Below are 19,218 nucleotides of genomic sequence, written 5' to 3'. Positions count from 1 at the left end.
GCAGATTCAACCATTTGATCCTCACCATGCGTCAGCGACACCTGCTGTGGTGCCCACTCTCGTTTATTTTGTGTTTAAATACAGTGTCTTGTGCTCCATGATTATTGTTACAATAGATATGTAGCTGAACACAGAGGCAAAGCAAAACAAAATCCTTCATCTCTTGTTTGCAATTTCCCTTGGGAAACAAATGGAAAAGCATGGCAAAGTCAGGTGGTTGGCTATGAAATATACTGAGTAGAAATCAGAGGGCTTTAGGAACCCAAAGATCCATGGAGGATGGAAAATATAAAGGATATGGGAATGCTTATCAAAAGGCTGCTACATGTATTTAGGGGTAAAATGATATGACTTTGGAATTTGCCTTAAAATTCTACACTATAATAAAAAAAAATGGGAGGACAGATGAAACAAGGTTGGCAAAAGCTACTAATTGTTAAGGCTATGTCCTGGGTATATGTAAGTGTGTTTCTTTCTGTGAAATGTTCCATATCTAAAATCTTCATAATAAAAGGATGTGGTGTGGGTTTTTTTTTTCCAAGTACAGTGTGTTTGATGCCTGTCTTAAACACTTTGCACATCATCTCACTTAAGCCTCTAAACATTTGTTTCGCTTTACAGATGAAGAATCTAAGAGTCAAAGCAATGAAGTGATTTCCTTGGAGTGCTGGAGCCAGGATTTTACTTGAGCTCTCCAACTAGAATTTAGGGTTCATGAAGAGGGTGAATTGGAATTGGACCTTGATTTAACATATAAAGGCATCCCTGGAGAGGGAGTCACAAGAACAGTCCTCCTCAGATAAGACCTAGAGGGTGGGATCCAGGCTATGAGAAGATGGTTTCACAACTCATAAGCGCTTATTTTATTACCCAGCTGATACGAGCAGATTGTGCTATCGCCTAATCAATCCTGAGTGAACGAATAGAGGAAAATCAATGAGAATCAGGTGTTGAAGACGAAGCCTGAGCGATCTGAGGGTGTTCTGGGACTGATCCAGTTATTTACTCTGTCTCAGCTGTATTCTAACTCCAGCCTGAGAGTGAAGGAGTAGAGAGAGCCCTGACAGCTGAATGAGGCAGAAGCTCTGGCTCCTCCCAGCTTTTCTTTCTCCTTCCTTTTCCACTCCCAGCTCCTAGTCAAAAAGAAAACTTACTGAACATACCTGCTGCATGCTGGGCAGCGTGCAGGTGGGATGTTGGGAATTTAGAGGTGCAGTAGATCTGTGCATCCCTCCAGGGGCTACAAGCCCAGAGCAGCAGCCACAAAGGGCGGTGATAATATAAGTTCTGAAGGGGAGGTCTGTCTTTGGGGGGAGCTGCTTAGAGGAAGCAGAACCTGCATTCCACACAAAACAAGGGTAGAGCTTGGGGAAACAAACATGAGAGACTGGCTACCTAGGCAAATGTGGACACATTTAAGATGTAATTGAGGACTGAGCAGAGGAGGGCTGTAAAAAGTTACAGAGGAAGGTAAAGAAAAGAATCCCTTTAAAATTGAGGCTATGCTTAGGGTGACGCGGGACCAGTGATGCTTTCTATGCAATACTGAGAAGCGCCTCATACACAATATAGTAGATTACATTTTGGGGGCCAATTTTTTACACCTTGCTATATCCACACCCTTTCCCAGTTTTCCCATGTATGCGTGAGTGAGTGCATTTCTCCATCCCTTAACTTTGAGATGAGCTATAAAACTTGCTTTCACCAATGGGATCTTAGGAGATGAGACACAAAGCTAGCTTTTTTTTGGGGGGGGGGCCTCCCTCTGGAACTTCTGCCTTTGCATGACAAAGACATGGGTGGGCTGTTGGTCTAGAGAGGATGAGACACACTGCCTGAGACCCACAAACTTGAGTGAGAACTGGAGCTTCCCCAGTCCTCACAGGCAAAGCCAAATGGCTCAGCCATGCCCCACTTTGATCAGACAACCTCCAGCCAACTCGTGATGCATAAACAAGTCAGCCTGAGATCAACAAAGGCATATAACTGACCCACAGATGCATGAGCCTAATAAATGCTTTTTTTTTTCTATGCCACTGAGATTTGTTTGTGGTTGCTTGTTACACGTGATAGCTGACTGATGCACTCACCATGCTTCTCTCCCCCCAAAATTCAGTCAATGTTGTCAAGACTAGTCAATTCATAGACAACCATGGGCACCCATGAAGCTAAAGTTAAGGATCATGTTTCTCTTCTTCTTGTGAAAGGGAAGGCAGGATGGTGCTGGCAACAGCTGTAAAAAAGGCATGGCTCTAGGTAGGATAATATGCACACATTCCTCCTATGAATTTGACCTGGCCTAACTCTCCCTAACCTAGAAGAAGCTATGCCTTTTCCTATAGATTAGAAGCATTCTAGAAGATTCTGAGAAACTTTCAACCAATCCTGGGAGCTGGCCCCCCCAAACAAAAACTGCTCTAGAAAAGTAAACATTCTAAGACCCAAAACTTTAGACTCCTTTAGACACACACACAGACATGTGTACCCCAGCAACACCTTTCAAATCTAAATGTTTCTAAGGTTTTGTAGTATGCAGGGATAAAAACACATTATCATCATATAAACAGAATTCCTTTTATAACAAATCTATATTCTTCAATGTATAAAAACTCATATTTCTGAACCCATAACCAGTAGTGTGTCTTGGGCACATTTAACACTATGATTTTAAAATGTTGGCTGACCCTTAGCTATTTTAGGAGGTTAAAATAGTATAAACCTCATAACTGTCAACAACTCTGTTATTAGGGAAAAAAATTGTACAATTTGAACATTTCAGCCTGAGATCTTATCTCCTTTTCATGACAGTTAGTTCCAGGCAAGTTTGGACAAAGTAGCCATAAGCATATATTGCTTCCCTAAGCCAGGAATCGGGGCTGTTAGCTGTTGAGAGAGAGAAAGAGGTAGTTATCTCCAGAACAGACATTCAAACCCTAACAAACTTTTTCTTTCTCACCAATGGAGATTTGGGCAGAAATGAACCCAGATTGCTTTGTCCTTCAAGTGTGGCCACAGCCCCCAGCTGGCTCCATGTGCCTAGCCCACCAGCATCAGGACATCCCAGCAGATGCCACTCAGCAGGTGTCCTGGTTAATCTAGAAAGAGATTTCCCTGAGCCTCCCATAGAATGAATCAGGACGTTTCAAAGTAGCAATTTGACAAGGTTCTTCTAACATTTATGATGTTTTTATTTAGTCTTTTAAGGCATATATAAAAATATATAAAAATATGGACCCTGTCAAAGTATATATAAAATATAAAAATATAAAATATGGGCCCTGTCAAAGTATATATAAAATATAAAAATATAAAATATGGGCCCTGTCAAAGTATAAAAGTGTTCTTTCACATGTTTGCAGAGTATGTGCATGAGCCCCTCCCACAGCTGCACCCCAGCCTTTGGTTACTGGAATCTGAACCTTTTCCCATTTAACTGCCCTGTCCTCTGACCCCCCACAGGCTCAGCTCATCCTTCCCTGGCCCCTTGCCCAAGCTCCAGCCCATATCTGGGTCTATCCATCCACATCCCCTCACCTTGACCGTCAGAGTCTAGTTAAGGATTGGGGCAGGACTACACACCTCAGAGCTTATCCATGAAGCTTTTCATTGCCAGGAGCAAGAACATCTTGTTACAGTAACACAATCCTTATCTTGTCTGACAGAAATATCCTATTTTGAGAGACTAAACCTCGCAGGGCAGAAAATGAGAAAGATACCAAACCCAGATTGTCAAGGAAAGCATTTTTCAGAAGCCAATTCAACACAGATCCCTCAGGTACAGGGTCAGGAAGCAGGGATCAGACCTATGCATGGTTGTGCTTTGTTACACTGAGGTCATTCCCTGATTAGAGCCAAGCTGGCTCCTCAGGACCAACCAACACAGTGCCCTGGCGACAAGGACAGGTTCCAGGAGCACCTGCCTCACCTGGGAGTGGCCATAGGTGATACTGCTCACATGCCATCTGGTGGCTCCTTGATGATGTGCCAGCCTGCAAAGCCCAAAGCCCACAGCAAAATCTCAACCTGAAGGGTTCAGAAAAGTCAAAACTTCACTCCACTTTTAGTTCTTCCTCCCACCTGCTCACTCTTGTTTAATTGTCAAGATTTTCCTGGTCCTCGTAAGGAACATGATGAGAAAAAACTCCACCAAACCTCAGTTCCATTTGAAATAAGCAATTTACCCATTTTCTTTGCTTTTAGACATCCAATCAGCCAGACCAGTACTGGAATGTGCCAGCCCATATGGAGTGCAGTGCTATGTGCAGCGTTTTCCCACTCGTCCTCCCCTCCAATGACTGCAAAGGCAGGAGGTGACGACAGGGAGGGCCTTTCCCCGCCTGCCCCCTCAGGCTGCAGTGTCCTCTTACTCTTCGAATATGATCTCCAAGGGCTATGCTCAACCTAGAATGAAAATCTAAAGCTGCCAAATTATTCAGTGGCCAGTGGCGCTTTTTACCTTTTCCAGTCTGCTTTCAAATACATCAGAGCAAACCTCTCCTTATGATTAACACCCATCCCAGTGTTAAAACGCCATCAGGAGACAATACCCAGCTCTCCTCAAAAATCTTACTGCAAACACGGGAAGACGAGTGGAGTCACTGAGCAGTAATGCCACTGAGGACAGAAGCCGCCGTTGGGATTATAGTGCCATGAGGTTGTGTTCTTTCAGCTGAACTGGGCACAGGAAGTGACTATTTCCAGGTAAAAATAATCACTAAGCCCCTGCCATGATAATCCTGATCACACCAGTGAAGTCACACAAAGAAAGGAGTACAGAACATTCTGGACAGTGAGGAAGAGAGAAAATCATAGAGTATCATAAGCAAAACAGGCCATCAGGAAAATGTAAACATTGGCAGAATACTTTTTTTGAGCTATTAATCTGTTTTTCTTGGGCTGTTTTTATCTCCTTGGGTTTCATGCAAGTAGCCTTTGTAATTCTTCCTCTCAGGGTATTTTTTACCAAGCAGGATACAGATAGGACTTGAAGTCAGCAGCTTGTCCTTCTCCTGTCCTCTGTAATGGCTCCCTGATAAACACTAGGTGTCCCAGATGTGGAGTGGAGAGAGAGAAGCCTGTGCCGGATGGGGCTGGGAATACCCATGAGTCCCACATCTATGATGGCGGAAATGTCTGAGCCATGGGGACAGCACTCTGAGGCAGGGTGGGGGTGAAGGGGTCACTAGACCTCAAGGGGAGGCTAGAGACAAGGACCCAACCAGAAAGCCTCACTGAAGACTCTGGTATTCCAAGCTGAACTTGAACAGACCCAACAGGCTGGGACAATGAGTGTGTCTCAGCATTAATCAGTGCAGACCCATGACTCATGACTGGAGAAGCCCCCCTTTTGCTTTATCCCTATAAGTAACCCCAGGACCCTGGCACAACCCCCAGGATAGAGAGATGCCCACAGTAATACCTGAGGTGAAATTTCCACTCAACCTAGCAGAATGGGGCTCAGATTAGGATGTAAGAGAGGTGATCCTCCTTGCATGCCCTAGTTAAAGACTCAGATTCACACCGCTTCAACCGTATTGTCAGGAATAGACTCTGCGGGACCGGCCACTAGAATCACAGAGACCCAGGAGAAACATGAAACGGAGACTGAAGCTTTAAAAACACAGCAGTATGGAATTAAAATCCAAGCACTTGAAGCCCAGAGCCACACACAGGGCCCTACACAAGCCTCGTGTCTCACCACGTTGGTGAGGGTGACTCCCAGATTGTTAGTGAGGAAGCACAAATGAGAGCCTGTGTGGTTGGCAGGAATAGCATTTTGTGTGGCCCCCGCAGCTTCTGAGACCTCAGTAACGCTGGCCTGAGCATCCTCGCCCACAAGCTGTAGGAAGCAAGCGTGGTGGATTTCTGGGCGCGGCACACCCAGGGGCCGCCCCTCTTAAGAAACTCAGAACAATGGACAGGGTCATAGAGATGTCAGGCTTCCTCCCTCTCCAGACAAGCCTTGAGAAAACTATTTGCCTTCCCTCGGATACAAATTGTGTTACTCCATCCTCCTTAAGACTTAGATCTATAGTCAGCTTTGTCCTCAAAAAGCAATTACATGGTTGTCAAAACCCATCAAGCTGAATACTTAACATTGGTACATTTTACTGTAAAATAGCCCTCACCTTAAAACACACGCACGCTTGCACACACACACACACACACACACACTTGCTCTGCGCATCCCTAAAATCTGGAAACAGACAAATATATATGTCATCAAAGACACCTTCAATAAAAAATATACAAAAAGGTGATACTTTTACACTTTAGGATACTCGAGATTTGAATTAGGTTAATGAAAATGAATAAATATAATATTCTCATTGTAGGGTGTGGGTTCAGTCCTTCGCAACACTAGGAATTACTTGGGTAGCACAGAGCAGGTGAGCAGCCCATGACACTGTACAGGCATGGTGGTATGCAGAGAGTTAGGGCTATGGTGGAGGAAAATATTATGTTGTTTTGTTTTGTTTTTTAAACTGGATTGGGAGAGGAGAGATCTAAGCTCATTATATAGCACCCATTGTGCTCCCATGAGCAAGTATATTTCTCCTCCCTGGGCATTAGATATTCAACTGTAAGGAGTGTGATGGGTAAGGTGATCTCTACATCTTAAATTTTATGATCAACCCTGTATTTTATCTATCTTGAAGCACTCAGGTGACTTGCATTATAAATCATGTAAGTGAGGCTTGGTATCAATGACAATCCCTTAAGGCTAAGCTGCTATTCCAAGTTTCTGAAGGGAAAACCAAGGCCACACAGCAACTTGAAAATGAAGTGCCTTCTGACCTCCACACTGAAGACCATGCATGCTAGATTTCCATGTTGCTAAGGGTAAAATCACCACAACTGCATGTTTACAGACTCCTTAGACTGGTCAAGGACTAGAGCAGACCCACCCCCTTTCCTTAGCACTAGAATCAACCTGCCAGCTTACAGGTGTGGGGCTCTAAAGTAGACCAGGGCCCAGAAGCTAACTGCCTGCCTAGAGAGGGTCTGAAAGTCCCAGCAAACCGTCAGCTGCTAGCCTGCGGCCAGGGCTGCTTTCACGGCCTAGAAAAAAAATAGAATGTATCCCAAGGACCAAACCACAGCCCGGTCGGTCGCCAGCCTGTGCTGCATTAGGGCTAAACTTGGCCCAGATAAGATCATTGCAGCGAGAATGTTTTTAAAAGATGAATAAACAGCAAACCTACTGCAATGCATCACCAGCAAATTCTATCCAAGGCTGACCCGAGAACCCAGCACGGCCCACCCCCGTGTGATTCCAAATGTCAAGAGCGCCACCTACTGCCCAGACTGGAAACATCAAATGGAACGTGCTTTCATCTCCAGCTGGAGGAGCCTGCTCAGGATCCGAAGTTCGCTCCAAGATCTGTGAGCTGTGTGTATGTTTTTGTGTTTATGATGGTCTAAACGCTGTCACACAAACTCCAGGCTGATAAAGGAAAGGAAAGTCATCAAGACATTCCAGGCTTCTATTTTGCATTTGTTAGGATTAGGAAGTTGTTTCTGGAGTTCCTATTTAAAAAAAAAAAGACACATTTATTCAGCGTCATGATCAGACTATTACATTTAGCAATCAACAGCATGGGTGCAAAAAAAAAAAATCTACATTAAAACCCTTTGTTGGAATGCTTTACACTTTCCACAGAACAGAAACTAAAATAACCTGTCATACAATTAGTCACAAATACAGTCCTCGAGTTTTTTGCCCATACACATGAGTATTGTCTAAAACAGGTCTTCTTTGTAGCAGCTAGGCCCTGCCACCACTGTGCTTGGCTGAGGTCACAAATCTGTTGTAGCCTGTAGCTTCCCTGTCACTCCTCTGGCTCTCCTCTCCTGCCAAGCTCTGTTTCCTGGCAGTAATTAAAACCTTCTGCCACCGCCATAGCTGCTGCTGCTGCTGGAACCGCCACAGCCACCTTGGTTTCGTGGTTTGGCAAAGTATTGGCCTCCACCACCATAGGGGCCAGAGCTTCTGCCTCCAAAATTTCCTCCTTTCATGGGTCCAAAATTTGAGGATTGATTGTTGTAATTGCCAAAATCGTCATAGCTTCTGCCACCTCCGAAGTGGCTTCCGTCATTACCAAATCCGTGACGGCCATCCCCACTGCCACCGTATCCACCACCACCTCGACTGCCACCGAAGCCACCTCGACCACTGAGGTTCCCTCCACGACCAAAGCTGTCATTCCCACCAACACCAGCTCCACGACCACCCCCAAAGTTTCCAGAACCGCTTCGGCCTCTTTGGCTGGACGGAGCTCTAGCCATCTCTTGCTTCCATAGGGCTTTCCTTACTTCACAGCTGTGGCCCTTCCCAGGATGGCATTTCTGAATGACAATCTTGTCTACAGAGTCGTGGTCGTCAAAGGTCACAAAGGCAAAGCCTCTCTCTTCGCCACGGCCTCGGTGGGTCACGGTCTCCATCACCTCCACGTTCCCATACTGTTCCAAACAATCTCTTGGATGATGTTCTTCAGGGTCTCCTTTAATGCCACCGACAAAAATCTAGTTCACAGGTCAGTGGGCACCGGGTCTTCGAGAATCTCCTGGGGAGACAGCCCTCTGGTTCCAGGCTCTCCCGCCACCTCGGGCGGCCCAGGTTCCTGCGCGGCCGCCTCCTCCAGGGGGCCCGGGCCGACCCCAAAGCCTCTGGAGCGCTTGGCCTTGGGGTCTCTCACGGCCACACAGTCCGCAAGCCTCCCCCATTGCTCAGAATGGCTCCTCAGACTCTCATCGGTCGTTTCCAAGCTCAAACCTCCGATGAAGAGCTTCCGCAGCTGCTCGGCTCTTTGGGAGACTCTGACTTAGACGTGCGGGCGGGGGGAGGGGAGACTCTACCGATGCTTGCTCGGGCGTCCAGGGGCGGAAAGAAAGTGGAGTTACTATTTTTTACTGTGGTGCGGGGGGTTTTTTGTTTTTTAATATTTTATTTATTCATGAGACACACACACGCAGAGAGGCAGAGACACAGGCAGAGGGAGGAGCAGGCTCCACGCTGGGAGCCCGACGTGGGACTCGATCCCGGGGCTCCAGGATCACGCCCTGAGCCAAGCAGAGGCCCAACCGCTGCGCCCCCCGGACCTCCCCACAAGAAGCAGATCTTAAAGCAACATGGAGAATAACAGAGCTAGAGGAAGAGCAGCCTTTGTAAACCGGTGCTTCACTTATAGTAGGAAAATTTTCTTGTTTTACACCGTGAGTCTTTTTAATGCTCTCTGTAGACTCCCAACCTACTGAGGCTGATAAAGCTTCATGGTTTCTTCTGGAAGCCCACTCCCCTATTCTCCCATTCATGAGACCATTAAGGTACCATAGCCTTGAGGCTTTCGAAGGAAGAGAGGCCCCGGGGCAGTCCCCTATCACTGGGGAGGAGACGATGTCCTATTGTCCTTTACGTACTTTTTTTTTTTTAATAATAGATTTATTTTTTATTGGTGTTCAATTTCCCAACATACAGAATAACACCCAGTGCTCATCCCGTCAAGTGTCCCCCTCAGTGCCCTTCACCCAGTCACCGCCACCCCACCCCACCCCACCCCACCCCCACCCCCCACCCACCTCCCCTTCCACCACCCCTAGTTCGTTTCCCAGAGTTAGGAGTCTTTATGTTCTGTCTCCCTTTCTGATATTTCCCACACATTTCTTCTCCCTTCCCTTATATTCCCTTTCACTATTATTTATATTCCCCAAATGAATGAGAACATACACTGTTTGTCCTTCTCCAATTGACTTACTTCACTCAGCATAATACCCTCCAGCTCCATCCACGTTGAAGCAAATGGTGGGTATTTGTCATTTCTAATGGCTGAGGAATATTCCAGTGTATACATAGACCACATCTTCTTTATCCATTCATCTTTCGATGGACACCGAGGCTCCTTCCACAGTTTGGCTATTGTGGACATTGCTGCTAGAAACATCGGGGTGCAGGTGTCCTGCCATTTCACTGCATCTGAATCTTTGGGGTAAATCCCCAACAGTGCAATTGCTGGGTCGTAGGGCAGGTCTATTTTTAACTGTTTGAGGAACCTCCACACAGTTTTCCAGAGTGGCTGCACCAGTTCACATTCCCACCAACAGTGTAAGAGGGTTCCCTTTTCTCCACATCCTCTCCAACATTTGTGGTTTCCTGCCTTGTTAATTTTCCCCATTCTCACTGGGTGTGTTTGTGGTACAGAACAGGGGCAGACGGACTCCTTGAGGACATAGTTACACAAAGTAAAAGCCAAAGGACCCAGATTCAAGTTCTATACTGATTGCAGAAAAATAGGGTAAAAACTGAGTCATCACGGTAAGAGCACACCTAACTCGAAAGAATGTAGACAGAACAATAAGGACCATATTTGCAGTGCAAAAGGTAATTTAATAGAAACAAAACATCATCCATCCCATCAAATTGATGTAGATTATGATGTAGCTTTCTTTGAAGTTAATTTGTCATTTTGTCTTGCTTGTCTGATGGAGTATGAATTATAAGGATAAGAAATGTATACCTAGTATTGTTTGAAATATTTGTTAAATTATGTAAAATGATTTACTCCTCACTCTTTCTAACTGCTTTCGTTATTTCTATCCCTTCCCCTCCAACACACACACACACACACACACACACACATACACACACATGTTCAGCGCAATTTGTTGCATGAGTGGATAAATTATGCCAACACAGAGGGTTCGCTAGAATTTTCTTCCTCTGAGAGGGGCACATATATGACCCAGTATTAGTCAGGCTTGGGCTGCAATGGTGGCATGCTACATAACAAACAACCCCAATCTCAATGACTTACAATGACAACTGTCTGTCTTTCTCACCTCCATGTGTGGCAGGTCAGTTAGAGTCTCTCTGGGTCTGAAGGCCAAGCTCAGGTCTGCTCCACGTGTCTCTCATTTTTGAACCAGGGCATGCTCTTTTTGTGGCAGATGGCAGGGGCACAAGAGGCCGCATCAACAGGCAAACACATCTAAAGCCTCTGTGCCCATCACATCTCCCATTCTTTTGGCCAAAAAACAGGGTAAGGAAGTATATTCCTTCCATGGAGGAGGAAAGAAGCCAGGACAAGGGGAGGAGGGAAGGTAGAGTTGTGGACAGACCATACAATCTATTACAGACCCACATTTTAGAAATACTGCCTTTAAGGGATCACTTCCACTCCTGTTACTCCCTTAAAAATGTGTAGAAGCTCCAAGTGGCAATTAAGTCTCTGCATTTTATTCTCTTTTCTCATTTCTGAAATCTCCATCAGAATAACTAAATAAACATAGGACTAAATCACAACAAGAGGCCAGACCTAACACTTAAAAGCTGAAAGGCCCTAGGAGGAGCTCTGGCCTCCTCACAGCCTGCTGCATAGACTTCCAGTAAGGGCCCACCTGAAAAGTGAGAGACAGATTCCAGAATCCTAACTCTCACCCCAGCTCTAAACCCAAACCCAAGTGGCTGGGGATGCCTGGGTGGCTCAGTGGTTGAGCGTCTGCCTTCGGCTCAGGGCGTGATCCTGGGGTCTCAGGGTCGAGTCCCACATCCAGCTCTGCTTCTCCCTCTGCTTCTGTCTCTGCCTCTCTGTGTGTCTCTCATTAATAAATAGTCTTTAAAATAATAATAATAATTTAAAATAAATAAATAAACCCAAGTGGCTGGAAATGGGAGTGAGTGGTGTCACAGTCAGCCAAAGCAAAATCCAACAGGGTGGCCATCAGCCTGCTGCCAAGTCATGAGGGAATGGGGCCACAGGGCGACCTCACTTCTCCTCAGAGCTCACCAGTACGCTAAGAGTGTGGGTAGTGAGCTGCCGGGTACATGGTTCCTGCTGGGAATACCTCTTGCCATGGCACTGGGCAGGCTAATGAGTGCACCTCGATCCTGGCAGCTTCCATCTGCTGACCTGGACATGAAGAGGAAGTGCCCCCACAGAAAAGAGGCCCCCCCGTGGTGAGATGGCTCCCTTCATGGAGAGGAAGAGCTGCTCTGGCTCTTCCTCAGCATCCAATGTCATACAAACCAGACCAGTCTATATATGAGGATGAGTAGTCAGAAGAATGACCGAAGGGGAAAGGGTGGGAAGGGGCTAAAGGGTGAAGGAAGGAGAAGGGAAGATACAGGTTTCCAGTTATGGAATAAGTAAGTCACAGGGATGAACGGCACAAAATAGGGAATATAGTCAATGATACTGTAATCGCAGTGACAGATGGGAGCTACACTTGTGGCAAGCACAGCATAATGTATAGACTTGTCAAATCACTAAGCTATACACCTGAGACTAATGTAACATGTGTGTCAACTGTACTTTAATTTAAAAGAAGAAGAATCACCAGCTGTACAAAATGACTCCACAGTTTAGAAGCAGCAGCCCACATTAATTAAAATATGGTGCTTCAGGGCAGCCCTGGTGGCGCAGTGGTTTAGAGCCATCTGCAGCCTAGGGTGTGATCATGGAGTCCTGGGATCGAGTCCCACGTTAGGCTCCCTCTGCCTGTGTCTCTGCCTCTCTCTCCCTCTCTCTCTCTCACTGTGTGTCTCTCATGAATAAATAAATAAAATCTTAAAAAAAATAAAATATGGTGCTTCTGACACATGGTTTAACAAGTTAATGAAACTGAATACAGCCTAGATATATTGATGTATATATTGATTGATTGAATGCATAAGAAAATGTAATATATGATAAATAAGATGTTCATTCAATTTTTTTAAATGGATAATCAAAAAATTGTGTCAGGATAACTGGCTAGCCACTAGGGAGAGGAAATAAAACTGAACTCCCTACCTAACCCCTTGCATCCAAAATAAATTCTGGATGGATTTAGAGTTTAGCTGTTTAATAAAAATACACACAGTTTTAATATTTAATCTTGGTGTTGGGGGTCTGGGCGCTGCTCTCTAGGCAATATATCAACAACAGAACTCAAAACAGAAAAGACCAGGAGTCAGGCCACCAGAAGAGCATCATGTTTCCTTGAAAGGGAAGCTTACCAGGGGTGTGCCCCAGAGCACTGGACCAAACAGGAAATGACCCTTAGGCACTAGAAATGCTGGGATTCTCTCCTGCCCATTCCGCACTGTCCACATCTTAGAAAAACTACTCTCAATCCATGCTCCTCCCTGAGGGGCAGCCCATGTCCCATGTCACCTGCCACCACCATCACACACAGCTGACAGGACTAGGGGTGGACATGGGATCCCAAGCCAACCAATTGAAATTCCTTTCCCAGGAATTTAGAAACTGGTGAGCCAGTTAACTCCAAGAAGAGACCCTATAAGGTCACAGAGACTCCAGAGCCAGAATAGGCACAGGACACCTATAACTGTGAGTGAGCAAGAACAGAAGCTGGTGTGAAGCAGGCTGGTGTGCAGGGGAGAAGGAGAGAACACCCAGGCCAAGGCTGAGCTGAAAGCCCTTGGGCCACAGAGAAGTAGCAAGGCTGCCCACCCAGTCAGTGCAGGTGACCTCTGGTTCTCGTGAAACCTTTGCAGTGGAGTCCCCCATGACCTTGCAGTAAGCCCCCTCTCTACCGAGTCACTTGGGCTGCTCCTTGCCCTTGCAACACCATGATTCCTGAAGAAGATGCAGCTTACCTGGATGCACACGCTAAGACAAGAACCCTGAGAAGGAAGGAACAAATCAGAGCTAAGGGAAGTGGGGGGAGACGAGGTCACAGCTTGCTCTGTCCTGTTTGAGCGCCATCAGAAGGAACAATGAAGGCAAACCTAAGAAAGCCAGGCAGAGGAGTGGAAACTGCGTACACTCAGCTCTCCGAAGGTGGCCTGCATCCCAAAGCTTGGCAACAGAAAATACTCAGAAGCTGCAAATGTGGGACAAAACGTCCCATGGTGCTTCTGCTATTTTCAAGGGAGTAGGCAAAGCAGAAAAAAAAACTGCAATGTTCAGCTTTTGAATGATTTCTAGGAGGGCTGAAAAGCCGCACCAGGCAGCTTGAAAGCAGCCACCTTCCGGTTACAAAGGCTGGGCTCTCTGATTCCACGCAGGTGAACAGCCCCGCTGACTTTTCACAATCTTCCATTCTCAACCTGGTTTCCACCCTGGAGGGCAAGTTGAAAGAAAGAAAGAAGTGCAATAAAAGGAATTACCATCTGGTTGGAAGGCTCAGTTTCCCTCCTCAATCCAAGTGCTGTGTGGGTGCCTTCAGGTCCAAGTTGGGCCTTTTATAAAAATAGAATCAAACTTTGCTGATTCCATTTTGGAGACTGGAGACTGTTCTTGAAAAAGTGTTTTGTTTTGTTTTTTAATGAGTGCAAAGGTGCAGAGCAGCCACAGCCAGAAAGAAAGGAGTTGAGCCTCAAAGAAATGAGAGAACTGCCAGCAGGTGAGGGGTTGTTCCTGTTGTGATTTTTTCTAGCCAGGCAGGCTTTGTCAAATGGCCTGGCCACATCTCCATGGCCAAGAATCTGAGCTGAAAACAATTTGAATTGCGACCGATGCCTGAGGTACGTGAGAGAGCAGGTGTCTTCCTCTGTGCACATCTGTCCAAGAGCCTCTCCGTGTGATGTGAAGCTCAGACAGGAGAGCTGGAATATTTTTGAGACAGAACCCCTCCCTCCACCTCTGTGAGGCTCAAGGTGTCTTGAGACCTTAATTGATGGTTTGTCCTCCCTGCATTTCCCTCCCTCTTTCCTTCAATTCAAGCTGGTTCTCAAGGCATGGCAAGACAGGACAGGAAACCACAGGATCTTCTGATTTTGTTTTCAAAACCCATGGCCAGCATTAAGGTGAGGCAGAGGAGGCACTGTCGTCAGCTGCAAGGTTTAAAGAGCCAGCAGAAAACTCAGAAATAAGGATAAATATTTTAATGCAATAATTTTAAAAATAAAAATTAATACCAAAAAATCCACAATTTTTAAGATGTACCCTGAAATTGAGCGACTGAAAAGTATCCTCATTCGCCTCACCTTAATCCCAGGCCTGCCCAGGGGAGAATCTGGAAGACCTACAGAAGGTGTAAGGAAGGAGAAAGGAGCTTACAGAGAGAAAAGGAGAAAGCCCCAACACCACCCACCCAAACCATATAAACTGATCCTTCCTGGCTTGAGCAAATAGAATCGTACAGGCTCCAGAAGCCCCAGGGATCCAAGTGGAAATCCCAAAGAAGAATAATCAGTGGGACCAGATCATGGACTATCGTACAAAGGATGCCCAAGCTCTAGAGGGGCAAGGGAGCTGTGGAGACATGGGCTGGGACAGAGGATGTGACAGCAGGAACCTGTGAGGACTGATCACTGAAGACGGCCACCCTCGATGTGACACTTCACAAGACCCCGGAAATGTGATCACATGCGGAACGAATGGCTGAAGTCATCGCCCAGCATCCAGCAGAACGGGGGCACAGTCAAAACATCATTCAACTGAGAGAAAATAAATTATGTAGTAATTGTTGTACACCCATTGTTTGAGACTAATATTAATACCTGCCATATCCAGACAGGAAAACCGAAGCCAAAAGGTTAATTAAGCAACTTGCATTAAACTTGGATTAAAAAAAAAAAAAGACTGTATGAATCTACATTTGATGGAGAAACATATCAATGTCAACATATCAATTTAAAATGACATCCTTAGTTTTAGAAAGAACGCTTATTAAAATATTTCCTGTTTCCAGAGTTACCTTCATGACACTCCTGCATAAATCTCTCTGTCAAAGGTCTGGGAGCCCTGTGAAGGCTGACGAGACAGTCTAAGAAGCACCTGTCTTGCCCCGCCCCCACTCTCTCCCTCTGCAGTTCTTTGGGAAAGTTGGAGCCGAGAATTTATGCACATGCTTCCTTCTATCAGATCAGGGGAGGGCCCAGGTGAAATATACTTTCAGATCATGATGAAGCTATTGGCTTTCTGTTGACATAAGTTACACAAGTACCACAATAGATGAAGCATCATTTTCTCTGGGCTGCACGGTTTTTATAATAGCAGCTGGATTTCTCAATGTAATTTTTCTTAAGGTCAAATATTCTTCTCCAAGTCTATTCGGTGATATGAAACTTGTCAGAACAAATCTAGATATATCTTTATGTTCTTGTATTATTCACTTCTCAGATCCTATCAGGGAGATAGACAAGGACGAAAAAAATATATATACCATTAACAACAAAAGAAATATCTGATGTTATTCTGTCTGGTATCTGTGTAAAACAGAAAAGCTGCAACCCATGGGAAAGAGAGAAATCTCCACTATTTATTCCAATACCACTGCTTTCTTAAAAACAATTACAGAGTTTTCACAGCTATTCGTTTCCAGATTCTAGGACGCCATCGCTAGGTTTCAGAAGCGCTTTCAAGGGGAAAAGGAAACTATATTAAGTATGCATCAATTGGGAAATGCACTCCAATTGAAGAGATGCTGTGATATGGAAAAGTGTCCGTCTCAGAATGAAAGAAAACAGCTACGGGGATTCGATCTCACAGCAACTCAGCTGTTAGTATTTGCCCTTAGAGGGATGGCCACGGTGACCCCACACTGACACCAAAGGCAAGGTCATAAAACGTGGGCTTGAGACCCAGAAAAAGGGGAGAGGTATGCTTTTCTGCGTTCTCTAGGCAAGATGGAGTGGAGGGAAGGACCATGGCCTACCACAATCATGAGTTAGGATCCCAGCTCTGCCACCTACCACCTGTGTCACATGGTCCTCAGTTTTCTCATCAGTAAATCAGGGATTTCTTCATTCATGCAACAAATATTTATGATGAGCCTAAAATTTTCCAGGCACTGTTCTAGACACTGATGATATCAAAGGGAACAAAACAGTAAAGGTCCTTGCCCTCCTGAAGTGTAGGTTCCAGCGGTGTAGAGGGTGGGGAGGGACAGACATCAGGCAATAAGTGAGCATTTCACACACTGCGTCCACTGTCCACTGGAGGTAATTAAACAGGGAGTTGGGATAGCATCTCAAGGAGGCAGCTTCTTGAGAGATCACCCTTGAGCTGAGACCTCACAGGGCTGCAGGAAAATCATTCCAGAGAAAGGAAAGAGCCAGTACAAAGGCCCCAGAGGGCGCTGGCTGGGCTCCAGAAGGCACCGCAGTGTGAGGACAGCCTCACTAGGAATGGGGGGGGGGGGGATGCAATCAGTGAGGGAGGGATCTTTTCAGCTTCTCGAGGCCACAGTGAGGAGTTGGGTTGCCTTCCCAATGTAACAGGAAGTCATTTTAAGTGGCAGTGACATGATTTTATTTCTGTTTTAAAAATTCCACTCTGGCTATGATCATTCCTGCAAGAGGTGTGGGGTAGGATGCTAAAGCCTCTATCACGGGGGCCTATCTCCCCAACAAGACAGAGCTTCTTGACAGCAGATACCATGCTATACCCATCAGTGTATCCTTGGGGCCTAGTACAGAGCCTGACTCATGACAAACGTCCTATCATATTTGCTGACTAAAGAGCTGAACGCACGAATGATTTTTTTTTTCCTGATGGAAGGAACCCAAATAGTTTTTATTCTTCCACTGTGAGTGTAGAGATGGAAATTCTCTAGACCTAGAGTAGAAATCCAATGCAGCCAATGCAAGTCAGCAGGGGAAGAAAGACCAGTTTAAAAAGAGGAGAATATACAACAGGCAGTGAACTGCAAAGCATGAACCAAAAGCAAGACTCCTCTTTTACTCCTAAATGCAGATGGCACAGTAACCTGCACCATTTTAGCACGAAAAAGGTCCTCATACCCTGTGGCCTTGCTGACATTGCTGAATCCTCTGTCAGCGCCACTGACTGGTTCAGTCTGCCAAGAACCTGTCTCTCTATGGGAAAGTGCCCTGCCAGCCCCTCCTATCTAAAAGCCTGTCCTCTGAGGAGGGCACTTGACGGCACGAGCACTGGGTGTTATGCTATATGTTGGCAAATCGAACTCCAATAAAAAAATGCAAAAAATTTAAAAATTTTAAATAATTAAAAAATAAAAAGGCTGCCCTTCTCTAAAAGCCTGAGGTTTATCCATTGTGAGATGCTGCTGGTGGCACCAGATGCTGCTGGTGGCACAGATGCTGCTGGTGGCACTTTTATTGCCCATCCCAATAATGGGAGCTCCTTGCCTCACTAGGTGGGAAGGTATGGAAGCCATCTGTTTCCCCAAGTCTCCAAATCAGCCCCTGGAAAGTATGTAGGCAGAAGCCTAAGGGCCCAGGCTCTCTGGGCCATTTTTTTTTAATTTTATTTATTCATGAAAGACACAGAGAGGGAAAGAGAGAAGCAGAGACATAGGCAGAGGGAGAAGCAGGCTCCATGTGGGGAGCCTGATGTGGGACTCGATCCCAAGACTCTGGGATCATGTCCTGAGCCAAAGGCAAGCGCTCAATCACTGAGCCACCCAGGCATCCCATCTCTGGGCCATTTAAAAACTGTCACCCAAATGCCCCACCTCCAGGGATCCCTTGTGCCTCTGACTCCCCAAATCTGGGAAAATACGCTGTCAACCTCAGTGAGTGACAACCCTAGCCAGAGGATAATGCAACAGCACCCAAGAGCAAGGCCCAAATGCCAGGAGACTGTCATGCCATGGATTCACAAGGGCCTGAAAACCTCTCCGGAATCACTTTGATTCCATTTGTCATCTTTGTCATCCTTACAACGTCCCTGCCTCCCCTGCCCCCATGGCTCTGGGATACTGAAGGGCAATGGCAGCACCACAGCAAGTGTGTCAGTGTAGCAGCTCACATTCCCCAACCTCACACCAACACTGCACATACCTTCCCCAAATCCTGGAGCTCCTGCCTCTTAGCTTCCCATGTGTAGCAGCACCCCCACTATCCCATCAGCTCCCCAGAGGTTACCTGTTATAGGTACCCCCAGCTTCCTGTGACTCTCTGCATGAAGACATCCCCCAGATGGGGAAGCTTTATCCCAAAATAGGCCAGAAGTGGCAGGGAGTTAACCCATCAGGAAAATCACTCCACCAACGAAGGACAGAGGTGGTGGTTAAAACCCCAGCTCTCTTGCCCAGCAGTGGGAGGATTCTGATGTGTATTCTACACGTGTCTCGGAGGCGTTCCCCCCACACACATACACAGTGGGAGCAAGCCTCAATTGCCCACCACAGTCCTCAGGCATGAACCCATGCTTTCTCGGCTTTCTTCCCTTTCCAGACTCCCTTCCTTACTCTCTCCACATTTCTTGAGATTGTCTCCCCTAAACTGTCCAGGTCACTGTCTCAGCCTCTGCTTTGAAGAACCCCATGTCCCTAGAACATTCCCAGGTC

General features: G+C 46.1%; 1 pseudogene; it reads right to left on the bottom strand.

The window, feature by feature from the left end:
• Positions 1–19,218, bottom strand: part of LOC140614393 (farnesyl pyrophosphate synthase-like) — a 41,403-nt pseudogene that overhangs the window by 17,992 nt on the left and 4,193 nt on the right.

Source organism: Canis lupus, chromosome 22 (assembly GCF_048164855.1).
Source record: "Canis lupus baileyi chromosome 22, mCanLup2.hap1, whole genome shotgun sequence".
Classification (NCBI taxonomy): Eukaryota; Metazoa; Chordata; class Mammalia; order Carnivora; family Canidae; genus Canis; species Canis lupus.
This window is presented reverse-complemented; position numbering and strand designations above follow the sequence as displayed.